Source organism: Crassostrea angulata, chromosome 8, assembly GCF_025612915.1.
Source record: "Crassostrea angulata isolate pt1a10 chromosome 8, ASM2561291v2, whole genome shotgun sequence".
Taxonomy (NCBI): Eukaryota; Metazoa; Mollusca; class Bivalvia; order Ostreida; family Ostreidae; genus Magallana; species Magallana angulata.
The window spans coordinates 50,542,717-50,553,531 of NC_069118.1; the positions used below are offsets into that span (position 1 = coordinate 50,542,717).

The 10,815-nt window shown below is 32.8% G+C and overlaps 1 protein-coding gene across 4 annotated transcripts in view; it reads right to left on the reverse strand.

The window, feature by feature from the left end:
• The window catches only part of LOC128158552 (plexin-A2-like), a 47,685-nt gene extending 45,368 nt beyond the window's left edge, over nt 1–2,317 (reverse strand). For 3 of the 4 annotated variants that reach the window (XM_052821428.1, XM_052821424.1, XM_052821426.1), the window contains exon 1: nt 2,183–2,317. The gene's annotated coding sequence lies outside the window, so the exon portion shown is untranslated. Of the gene's footprint in view, nt 1–1,272; nt 1,589–2,182 lie in introns of those variants that run through there. The other variant, XM_052821425.1, reaches the window with a different exon arrangement.
• Nucleotides 2,318–10,815: the final 8,498 nt, after the last annotated feature.

Consider the following 10,815-nt stretch of genomic DNA (forward strand, 5'->3'; position numbering starts at 1 on the left):
CTAACCAGGGATTGTAAAAATAAATTGGAATGTCCAGATGTTTCTTTGCTTGGCTGTTTGACAATTTAAACTTTTTTGTTTGACTGTACCATTGTTCTCTTTAACCACACAGAATACAAAACCATGCATGTTTCAATATCTCCTATGTAAATCCCCATTGTGCGAAATATATACAGATGATATTCAAAGCAATCTGAAACTAAATATATGAGAAATACTTACAAGAAATTTTACCCTACAGTTTTGAACATGTGCTGAATAATATCAAAATGTGAGTTTAATACATAAAATTATTATAAATTTATTATCATATCAATAAAATATCATGACTGCAAAATTTCTCTTATCATTGACAAATTGGTGTACTTAGATTAGACTTTTTAAAATACATATTAATATTAATATATATTTTCTAAAAAGTTCTACCTAATTATTTGATCATTTTAAAAAAAATCAAATACTTTTAAATTCATATAAATAAATCTACTTAAAACTGAGCCGACTATAGCAGTTTCTTCTATCAATGAAAATAAATAATTCAAATAAGCTTTTGATGCTCAAATGAAAAGCAAGAATTAAAAGAAAACCTGAAATATTTAAAATCCATCACCGATACATTGTATATCATAAAATATACGGGACTAATTATTTGATCATTTAAAAAAATTAAATACTTTTAAATTCATATAAATAAATCTACTTAAAACTGAGCCGACTATAGCAGTTTCTTCTATCAATGAAAATAAATAATTCAAATAAGCTTTTGATGCTCAAATGAAAAGCAAGAATTAAAAGAAAACCTGAAATATTTAAAATCCATCACCGATACATTGTGTATCATAAAATAAATGGGACTAAACATATTATTTTAGTCATTTTAAGCATGGGACTGACCTTAACCTTCTCAAAAACTCAAAATAATTTAAAGTAAATCACAATGAACCTTGTCAACTACATAAGTATCTCATTTTTACCCAAATTAATAAGCAAGGAAATATCAATACACTTTAATAATAGTAATAATTCTAACAAATCTATACAATTTTTTTTTTAACTACATGTACATGTACCACAGTGCGATTTATATTGTTCATTTTTTTGCTTTTGATTCATTCATTTATCAGACAAAAGAATTTTTAAATCAAAAGAGATCTAAAATAATTTTTTTGATATCATAAACCAAATAAACCCAGATTATCTTATCTTTTTTTTAAGTTTTTTTTTAGGATGACTCAGCATGTGATTTTAAGCATACAACACCATGATACATACCCCTAAAAGCAAAGTGTGAGGACACACAGGGTGGTACACAATATGAATGGAGGCAATATGAATCAATTGTTTTCCCTCTATCATCCTCAGAGGTGACTCACCTCGCCTGTCAGCCTCAACAGCCAAGCTTTGACTCATTAATAGGTTAGTGGTGGGATCAATACGAAATCAGGCCACCATCACAGGTGCCTAGAGAATTTAATTTCATTGTTTTCTTTTTAGATAAAAAGAAATTGTCTGCTCTGCTTTTGTTGGCTTTCAAATTAATGATCAATGAGTTTAAGTTTAGAATAAATTAAAGTTTACATGATTATTGTCCTGAAGGTAGAAATATTGTGATTTTTTTTTTTCGAAAAACATATATTAAAAACTTGATTTCTTTGTTGAGTAAATTAGGAGGTAAAATAACCAAAGTAATGTTTACTTCTTATTGACACATTAACATATTATGTTAATCATCGAAATATTTTTAAGTCATTTTTTTTATCTTATAAAACCTACGTGTAGTCAGAACCTCTGATCGCCTCTTAACATATCGAGTACCCGGATCCCCGCCCTTAAAATAATCTGTTTGTAATCCATCATCATTCCATGCACCCAAAAACACGAGTCAATGAGCTGCCCTTAAATCCAACTAATCTACTGTTTATTTTTCCTGATTCCATAAATGCTGAGCAAACCTAAATAATACCTTAATCTATTTAATGCTACATTAAAGCAAAACTCGTGTTTACATTTTTTTTTAGCACAGCTGATATTTGATCTTTACGAGGAGCGATTTATTTTTACCGTCACACAATGCAATTAACACATTCAGTTATATTTTGTGTCCTTAAATTTCCCCTGTGAGTCTTCACTGCAAATCTAACAATGAAAACAAAACATTTATCGATATTCATCGCACACTCACCTTAAACTTTACCGCAAACAAAGGCTATCCCGGCAAAAAGTTTTATTACCCTGCCGTTTCCGGTTTCTCTAATATCCCAGTAGGCCGACTTAACAGACAGGGAATATTCAAAGAAAAAAATCTGTAATTAAAGCTTTATACATAACCTACTTTACTCCAAAAATATTCTTAGACTAAGAAATATGTATTTACCCTGCCATAGATTTTTTCGCGGTTTTTAGCTAATCGGTTGACTTAAAAATAAAAAATTCCACAGGTCTGACAAGATGCTAATCGTCTGCTATATGTCGAGTTGTCGTCCTTATTAGAGGCTCGTACATAATACAGCTCGCCCGAGTTTTTGCGGTTTTTAATAAAACGAAGGGAATTAAATTTCAAGAGAGCAATAGTACTAAGGATTTTAAAGAATTGATTAAACAATAAAAGGATTGTCTTTCAACAAAACATATCTACTTTTTTTGAATTTTTGTTGTTCTTTTCACAACAAACTATGGAATTCAATATTATAAAAAAAAAATGCAAAAAAATGTGCCCTGTTTTTGTTTTCATAGGTTCCATGTACCAGTAAAAAAAAATTTTCCCAGATTATTTGTCTATCTTTTTATTTATTTTAAGCATAGATATACAATTCCTAACGTTTAACACATTCGTTTTAGGTTTAAAACTGAATTTTTTACTTCAACGTTCAAAATGTTACAAACAACGCTTTGTTTACATAGTGGAGCATTTCAAGCTCTGTAACTCGCTTGAAATCGACTCAAATTTCGGTTGCCTATAAAAAAAAATGCCTTTCTGAAGCATTGTAAATACTAAAATCGGAAAAATAATTTTTGACAAAAAAATCGATCGTGACCATACCCCTTTAATGACCATCGCTATATCAAAAGTGCCCTTAATATTTCCAAAACCAACATAATTCATGGCCAAGTCAGTTTAAAATGGCCAGGTTAGAATCGACATTCTCTGGTTTTCGGCCGGGGCAAGCATTAAAAAAAATTTCAGAACTCTATGCCCCAATGTGTGCCTAAGGTGCGCTTTCTGGCCATATGAATTACTAATCATCTAAGGAAGATACAGATTGCGTTAGCAGGAGCTGACTGTTTATATATAGCGAAAAAAGGACAGATATAGAAGGTGCTAAGATTTCTTAAAGGGACTTGGACACGATTTGGGCTCAAAATTTTCAAAATTTAATTTTTCAATTTTTATATCTAGAATTGTTAATATGGATGTTTTCAATGCTTTGACAAAATTTGAGAGTCAAATATCGTGTTACAAGCGAGTTACAGAGGGTAGAATTCTTTGTTTTGTAAACAAAGCTCGAGTCCTGTTAATGTTTACATATTTGTTGTATTGGTATAAGTTTCAATCTAATGTTGTTGTTTGTTGTAATGAAATTATTTATGAACCCACTGAATCAGTCTATCTTGTTTCCACAAGTTAGTTTGATAAAGAAATGGCAATTTCTTTGCTTTACTGTATTTGTAAACAAATATATTACTAAAACCGATTTGGTTTGACTTTTCCGGTCACGTCGCGTTCAACTTTTTCAGCTACGTCATACATAAACAATACCCGCACCTTAACCACAGTTTTTTTATTGGTGGATTCAGCTTACCGCTGATTGGCTGCTGGATAACTAAGACTAAATTATGCACGGACAGAACAACAACATATCAGAGAATGAAAAATTCACATGGGTACTCGTGACTGTCGAAATTGGGCTATTTTTCGAAAGTGTACACTTGTGATAAAACAATACATACGGTACATAACATATATAGCTGTAGCTCTGTGTATAAATTTTGGGTTAGAAAATATAAAGCTATGTACAGTGCATTCAATACTTACATGTACAAAAAAACTTTACGGCAATTTGCCGCGTATAAGAATAACACTATTTTTTAAAAATATTTACATCATACCATACCACATTTTGTGCAAATAATCCATTTAAATAATTCTTCATTTAGTTTACTACTGTTAATAATTGTAGCTTTACCCGCCCCAAACTTTCTCCTATTAAACAACCTTTAACCGTACTCGGAAAGCGGATCAAGAACTGTATTTTTTATGTATGTAAACAAACCAGTGTTCATGTATGGAGCGGGTGATCGGGGGTTCAGAGACAGGTAAAATAAAGAAATCTGCAGTAAATGGTTTGTGGATATTTTAGTATATATATTAACACCGAAAGTGATAGGGCAACAGAAGAGAAACGAATCGGACACTTGCCTAATGAAGACGCACATGTACAAACCTCCGTGCACTCTCCACTTCCGTCTCGTTCTTTCACACCATCGTTCAATACTTTTATTGACTGTCGATTGCAGATTGAAAGGTGTAGAAATCGAGGAATTCATACCTATCACTTTGACTGGCAAGTTAGTAGGTAATACATGTGCATTATACATTTACGGTATTTACATGAAATGAACGCTTAGCACATGCAACTTTTAAATATTATATTTTTTATAACGCCGTACTCTGGACCGTAGCTTGAGGCTATGGGTTAACGCCCGTTTGCACAGAGAGAGAGAGAGAGAGAGAGAGAGAGAGAGAGAGAGAGAGAGAGAGAGAGAGAGAGAGTTTAGCACAGAATTTAAAAATACATGATAGTCGATTTTGAATGAATAATATTGGGGGGGGGGGGGGGGGAATAAACTGTTCTGAGAAATCCTTCAGCTCTGGCATTGCATAAGCGTATACTGATAACTCGGCCTAAAAATAGGAGTTAACCAATCATATAGTTTTCACACCGGCGGCGTGTATAATTTATGCATGACGTAGCTGACAGAAATGATCGTGACGCTATAAGAAAAGTCAAACCAAATCGGTTTTGATAATAAGACTCGAGCTTTGTTTACATAACAAAGACTTCTTTCCTTTGTATCTCGCTTGTAAAATGACTTCTAACATTCATATTTTGGTGAATCATTCAAAATACAAAAGTAAGCAATTGTATACATAGAAATCAAATTTTCATCTGAAATCGTGTCTAGGTCCCTTTAATACACATGTACATCAATATAGGGACACAATACGCTTTAGCAGGTTATGTATTTTTTTTTCTACAATGATCGCTAAACCTTCATAACCTGCCTGAATCAGCAAAGAAAGCAGTTTATTGTTTATATTTACATTTTCTTATGACATATTGATAAATTGATAGTAAAACGTAAGTAAAATTTAACAAATTACTGTTAATGTACATCAACTGTATGCTAGCTAATCCTCTCCTAAGGCATCATGATTATTTCGTGCAGTCCGTGCCGATTATTTTCGTACATCGCTGTAGGTTTCGACCAATCGATAATCAGGGCATGTAGATTTCAGTCTGTAAATGTAATTAAACAAAACAAAAACAATGGTTTTCAGAAATAGGGGGGATTTTATGAACAGAAGATGTGTGGTTTTATAAGTGTGGATAAATTTATTTATTTAAACAATATTTCATTTAGTATGATATATTGCATGGGATTAGGCAGCAGACACAGACTAATTTAGCCCTCGATCTCTACATCAAGGTCAAAATGAACAATTTGAAATATCTAAATGTTCAATACTGATAAAACAATACAGACTATAGAAAGGATACAAATCAAAAAAGAAAGAGAAAGAAAGAAAAAACTAACAATATAGTACCGGTTTGAAAAGAACAGATAAGACTAAATGCTGTTTTCATATATTATTACAAAAAGCGTTTTATTACTGCAATAAAGATATGTACTGCTTAAAAATTTAGATATTTGAACATTGATATGAAAATCTATGATTAGGACTACCATATATTAACATTAATTCAAGTTAAAGTTGATGAGCATAACTAATTATGATTTTTTTTTTTTGACTTGAAAAAGTATCATTCTACTGCCATTGATAAAATTGCATTGTTCTTTAATGACAATGTATTACGTGTCCCAAACTTTAAATGATTATTACTTTTCCTACAAAAATATGTATTTAAATGGATTCTTACATGTACTATTGAACGAGGATATACTTAAAGCATTTCTAATGTGATCTGGTAAATCAAGCCATTGTTTGACAGTGGAAGGGAAAAAACTGTCCATATAGGATGTAGTTCTTATTTGAGGAATTTTAAATTGTACATCACTGGTTCTAAGGTTGTAAGTGTGAACTGGTGTGTGCGTAAGTGTACTTACCTATAGCTAGCTATCCATACTAGCTGATGTGAATGCTTTCTCTAAATGTGCAATCTATAAAAATTTAATTGATCATTGTACTTTGCAGTATTATCTTATAAAAAAAAATCCTTTACAATGATATATCTGTAAGAATCTTATATATATATGTAAATTAAGATTATCATCTCCCTGTCTGCCCCTCGAAACTGGTAGATACAACAATATTCCATTAGAAAGACGTGTGTGTCCTTTATGTACTTCAGATATAGAAAATGAATATCATTTCATATCGAAATGTCCCTTATCTTGTTATTTAAGACAAAAACTTTTACTATACATGTATCAAACTTTCTGTCTTTAATTCAACTATTGTCACCATAAAATGTATAAAAGAAAAAAACAAAACAAAAAAACAAATGTGCAATTTAGGTAAGTATGTTAAGAAAGCTTTTGTTATTAGAAAACTCTATGTGTAAACTTGCCTTTTTTTTTAAAGTGACCCGTTTATATGTACAGCTGTTGATTAACGAAAAATCGATACTCCTACCTTGCTGTTAATGCAACAGTCTTGGATTATCTCTCCTTTCACATTAAGCCAATTTGGCATAGAAGATCAATGAAATAAATTACGCAAAATCTTTTAAATTATATACATGTAGTTAGAATAATATGACATTTAAATGGTGAATTGTGTCACAATTTACGTCCATAATTACTTTCCATACATTTTGTGCTACGTTTATAATGTTACTTATTTATTGTTAGAGTTGCTTTCCATAGTTTAAAGTTCACTCAGACGGTTTTACTAGGCGGGTTCTAATCCCGTGCATTTAAGAATTCAGTCTGGGCGTAGCAATTGGAGAGAGCGGACGTTTTCTACCAGCTCCCTCATTTCATCCTACATGTAATGTATAAGTATTTCTGACCAGAGTCCAACTATTCTGGGTAAGTTTGTTTTTATTTTAATGAAACGGATTTAATGCCTTATTTATTCCTAAAATGGCCAGATAATCTTGTTTTATATTTTCCGTGAGTAATTTGGAAGTATTTAGAAGTAATGTGTGATAACGAGTATTTGCTCATACGGAAACTATTAAGTAAAAGTATGTGTATTGCTGTAATGTAAACATATGTTGTATGTATTTCAGAGTAAGGCGCGTAGTAGTTGCCGTAAACTAAATGTATTTATGTAGTGCACAAGTATATGAAAGTGAAGTACGTGTACGAGTCTAGTGATTGTGTAAAGTAAAGTATATGTAGTAAAGTAGTAAAGTTATGTACAGCAAAATGTGCAAATATAAGTGTAAATACAGGAAAATGTATTGAGTAAAGTAATGTGCAGTAAAATGCAACTATGAGTAAAATAATGTTATCTGTGTATTTATCATTTCATTTATATTTCAGATCCCTTTTTGTACCTTAATCTCAAGTCTGTTGAAGAATTGGAAATTTATCTGTAAATTATCACCTGAATAAAAGCTACGTAAACCTATTGAACGTTATTATTTTGGAGCCGCAACGCCACCCGGCGACAAATTGCCATAAATCAGCTGAAAATAATTTTAATATTATATCACAAAGAAAAATGTTGAACAAGCGACATACACATGCAATATTCAAAGAAATTTATTGATTAATTCAAGGTATCAAACTAGTTCATTATACCCTGAGTTTAAACCATAGTTTATCATAAACCACAACACCTTTACGTACAATGTATATATTTATGTGCACTGATGCGGAAACAAGTTAACACGTTTTCTTGGATATAATTCACAAGTGCCCAAGTCGAGGTGTCTGTAATAAATTTGAAAATGGACTGATTTAGCGCAATTAATTGCCAAAATAAATGCCCCAAAAAAATGAAATTTTCTCATCATATCATTGCACCCACTGTCCAGTTGGTTGGATCGCTTTGTCACGTGCTTTTCATTGTTATCAGAAGTACTTGTGCTTGTAAGCCATTATAATTTATAGTGTATAGTATGATTCAGAGGTGTTTACAAAAACTATGTCGTTTGCTAAGATGTAGAGATGGAAAATTGTCAAAAGAAACAATTTAATAGCTAGTAGGCCCTAATAATTTGTACATGTAGTTTGTAGTATATTTCAAAGGTGTAAAAACTATGTCATTTCCTAAGATGTAGAGATGAAAAATTGTCAAAACAAGCAATTTAATTATTCCATTTTTAGCTCACCGAGCTGAAGGCTCAAGTGAGCTAATCTGATCACATTTTGTCTGTCGTCCGTCCGTCTGTCCGTCTTTCCGTCCGTCCGTCTGTCTGTAAACTTTTCACATTTTCAACATCTTCTCAAAAACCACTGGGCCAATTTCAACCAAACTTGGCACAAAGCATCCATAGCCTAAGGGGATTCAAAGTTGTGAAAATCAAGGACCTTGCCCTTTTGCAAAGGGAGATAATTAGAAATTAATAAATATTTTCGAGAAATTTTCAAAAATCTTCTTCTCATGAACCATAAGACCAGGAAAGCTGACACTTGTGTGAAAGCATCCTCAGGTAGTGTAGATTCAAAGTTGTGAAAATCATGACCCCCCGCGGGTAGAGTGGGGCCACAATGGGGGATCAAAGTTTAACAAAGGAATATATAGAGTAAATCTTTAAAAATCTTCTTCTCAGAAAAAAATCAGCCAGGACAGCTGAAACTTGTGTGAAAGCATTCTCTGGTAGTGTAAATTCAAAGTTGTGAAAATCATGACCCCCGGGCGTAGGGTGGGGATACAATGGGGGGTCGAACTTTTACATTGGAATATACAGAGTAAATCTTTAAAAATCTTCTTCTCAGAAACTAATCAGCCAGGAAAGCTGACACTTGTGTGAAAGCAACCTCAGGTAGTGTAGATACAAAGTTGTGAAAATCATGACCCCCGGGCGTAGGGTGGGGCACAGTGGGGGGTCAAAGTTTAACATATGAATGTATAGAGTAAATCTTTAAAAATCTTCTTCTCAGAAACAAATCAGCCAGGAAAGCTGACACTTTGTGGAAGCATCCTCAGGTAGTGTACATTCAGTGTTGTGAAAATCATGACCTCCGGGGGTAGGGTGGGGCCACAATGGGGGGTCGAAGTTCAACATATGAATATATAGAGTAAATCTTTAAAAATCTTCTTCTCAGAAAAAAATCAGCCAGGACAGCTGAAACTTGTGTGAAAGCATCCTCTGGTAGTGTAGATTCAAAGTTGTGAAAATCATGACCCCCGGTTGTAGGGTGGGGACACAATGGGGGTCGAACTTTTACATTGGAATATACAGAGTAAATCTTTAAAAATCTTCTTCTCATGAACGATAAGATCAGGAAAGCTGACACTTGTGTGGAAGCCTCCTCGGGTAGTGTAGATTCAATGTTGTGAAAATCATAACCCCCGAGGGTAGGATGGGGCCACAATGGGGGGGGGGGGGGGTCGAAGTTTTACATAGGAATATATAGAGTAAATCTTTAAAAATCTTCTTCTCAGAAACTAATCAGCCAGGAAAGCTGAAACTTGTGTGGAAGCAACCTCAGTTAGTGTAGATTCAAAGTTGTGAAAATCATGACCCCCGGGGGTAGGGTGGGGCCACAATGGGGGTCAAAGTTTACCAAAGGAATGTATAGAGTAAATCTTTAAAAATCTTCTTCTCAGAAACTAATCAGCCAGATGATTCTTTATAATTGTTAAGACTTTGGCCCCAGGACAATTGTTTGGCTTCACAAGAAGGTTCAGAGTTTGATGTAGGTTTATATCCCATATATAAACTATTATTAAGGATCTTTTTGAGAACTGCAATACTCAACATAAGATATGACTATAAAATCATCCTGTTAGAAAAGGGACTAATGATTATAAACATAAGAATATCCAGGGGGAAAATGGATTTTATTTATACAGGATCTACTTGTATTATTGAACATTGTCCAGATAGTTTGTATTATGACTCCATTAAGCTGAGTTTATCATACCTATTGTTCCTCAGGTGAGCGATGTGGCCCATGGGCCTCTTGTTTATGTTTGCGGGTTTTTTTAAGAACAGAAAAACAGGTACTTTTGAAAACAGCCATCAAACATATGCACGGTGATAAGGAGTTACTTTGCTTGTCACAATGTATGTTTATAAATTACTTGGATTTAAAGCCATAACATGTACCCTTTGCAAATCAGAATATATGTTATATAGTCCATATGAAATCATCATTTAATTGTTGTTTATAAAAATTGCGGTAAAATTATATTGTGTTATACGGCAAACTCTCTCTATATATTCTATATAGAAATACTAAACGAAATGGTCTGAGCTGAAGTTACATTCCATATGTCCGTTGCAAAAATAAAGATCCTTAATTTATTTTGATTTCACAGAACATGAATTTTTGTAAAGGACACCTAACTAGCCTTTCAAAATACAAAGATCGAACGTGTACCATTCTGTCGCATGGTCAAACGACAGGCGGTATAACCACTTTTTTTAATTTTCACTTTATGTCAATGAC